The following is a 2,500-nucleotide window of genomic DNA, read 5'->3' on the forward strand; positions in this document are numbered from 1 at the left end:
AGCCCTGGTAGCATAAAAAAGCTCCAGGGCGCAGAGGCCGACGTGCGTAAAAGCATATCCGAGCAACAGGCACCTTCCCCGGGCTGCCACTAGTGCAGTGGTGGCCGCCTATAATAGCCCTGGTAGCATAAAAAAGCTCCAGGGCGCAGAGGCCGACGTGCGTAAAAGCATATCCGAGCAACAGGCACCTTCCCCGGGCTGCCACTAGTGCAGTGGTGGCCGCCTATAATAGCCCTGGTAGCATAAAAAAGCTCCAGGGCGCAGAGGCCGACGTGCGTAAAAGCATATCCGAGCAACAGGCACCTTCCCCGGGCTGCCACTAGTGCAGTGGTGGCCGCCTATAATAGCCCTGGTAGCATAAAAAAGCTCCAGGGCGCAGAGGCCGACGTGCGTAAAAGCATATCCGAGCAACAGGCACCTTCCCCGGGCTGCCACTAGTGCAGTGGTGGCCGCCTATAATAGCCCTGGTAGCATAAAAAAGCTCCAGGGCGCAGAGGCCGACGTGCGTAAAAGCATATCCGAGCAACAGGCACCTTCCCCGGGCTGCCACTAGTGCAGTGGTGGCCGCCTATAATAGCCCTGGTAGCATAAAAAAGCTCCAGGGCGCAGAGGCCGACGTGCGTAAAAGCATATCCGAGCAACAGGCACCTTCCCCGGGCTGCCACTAGTGCAGTGGTGGCCGCCTATAATAGCCCTGGTAGCCCTCAGCCCTGGTAGCCCAAAGCCCTGGTAGCCCACAGCCCTGGTAGCAAAAAGCCCTGGTAGCCCAAAGCCCTGGTAGCCCAAAGCCCTGGTAGCCCAAAGCCCTGGTAGCCTAAATTAATTTTTCCCATTCATTTCAATGGGTTAGGCTACCAGGGGGAGCAGTACCACTTTTGGCCATTAGGGGCGCTGTAGTAGGTAAAAGTTGATCCCCCCAGTCAGGGGATGAGTTTGCCTACTCGCTAGGTTACCCCTGGTTTCACAAAATACAAGGGGCACATTTTCAGAAACCACTTTTTCAGAACTTGCCACCTCCAGAGCTGATCAGGGGAGCCTCGCCAAACATTAATCCAAGATTGGTGAGGGCTCGTCGGACACCCCACGGGCGATGAGTCGGTGTCTGCCTGGAGCTCATGTCACTCTCAAATATTTTCTAAGTCAACCTCCATGCGCACATTGCAATGAGCCTGCCCGACATAGGGGCACTGTGAGCGGACTCACCGGGGGGGGAGAGGGCCCCCCCGCCTGGAGCTCCACGTGTTGGATTATTTTCTATGTCAACCTCCATGCGCTCAACAGAGCGAGCCTGCCCGACCTGGGGGGTGTTCAATCGGACTCCGCGGGCCGGGCGAGGGCCCCCCCGCCTGGAGCTCCACGTGTTGGATTATTTTCTATGTCAACCTCCATGCGCTCAACAGAGCGAGCCTGCCCGACCTGGGGGGTGTTCAATCGGACTCCGCGGGCCGGGCGAGGGCCCCCCCGCCTGGAGCTCCACGTGTTGGATTATTTTCTATGTCAACCTCCATGCGCTCAACAGAGCGAGCCTGCCCGACCTGGGGGGTGTTCAATCGGACTCCGCGGGCCGGGCGAGGGCCCCCCCGCCTGGAGCTCCACGTGTTGGATTATTTTCTATGTCAACCTCCATGCGCTCAACAGAGCGAGCCTGCCCGACCTGGGGGGTGTTCAATCGGACTCCGCGGGCCGGGCGAGGGCCCCCCCGCCTGGAGCTCCGCGTGTTGGATTATTTTCTATGTCAACCTCCATGCGCTCAACAGAGCGAGCCTGCCCGACCTGGGGGGTGTTCAATCGGACTCCGCGGGCCGGGCGAGGGCCCCCCCCGCCTGGAGCACCGCGTGTTGCAATATTTTCTATCTCAACCTCCGTGCGCTCAACAGAGCGAGCCCGCCCGACCTGGGGGGTGTTCAATCGGACTCCGCGGGCCGGGCGAGGGCCCCCCCCGCCTGGAGCTCCGCGTGTTGCAATATTTTCTATGTCAACCTCCGTGCGCTCAACAGAGCGAGCCCGCCCGACCTGGGGGGTGTTCAATCGGACTCCGCGGGCCGGGCGAGGGCCCCCCCCGCCTGGAGCTCCGCGTGTTGCAATATTTTCTATCTCAACCTCCGTGCGCTCAACAGAGCGAGCCCGCCCGACCTGGGGGGTGTTCAATCGGACTCCGCGGGCCGGGCGAGGGCCCCCCCCGCCTGGAGCTCCGCGTGTTGCAATATTTTCTATGTCAACCTCCGTGCGCTCAACAGAGCGAGCCCGCCCGACCTGGGGGGTGTTCAATCGGACTCCGCGGGCCGGGCGAGGGCCCCCCCCGCCTGGAGCTCCGCGTGTTGCAATATTTTCTATCTCAACCTCCGTGCGCTCAACAGAGCGAGCCCGCCCGACCTGGGGGGTGTTCAATCGGACTCCGCGGGCCGGGCGAGGGCCCCCCCCGCCTGGAGCTCCGCGTGTTGCAATATTTTCTATGTCAACCTCCGTGCGCTCAACAGAGCGAGCCCGCCCGACCTGGGGG

The sequence above is a fragment of the Filicampus tigris genome, unplaced genomic scaffold, assembly GCF_054856515.1.
Source record: "Filicampus tigris isolate MCC_2025a unplaced genomic scaffold, RoL_Ftig_1.0 HiC_scaffold_28, whole genome shotgun sequence".
Lineage (NCBI taxonomy): Eukaryota > Metazoa > Chordata > Actinopteri > Syngnathiformes > Syngnathidae > Filicampus > Filicampus tigris.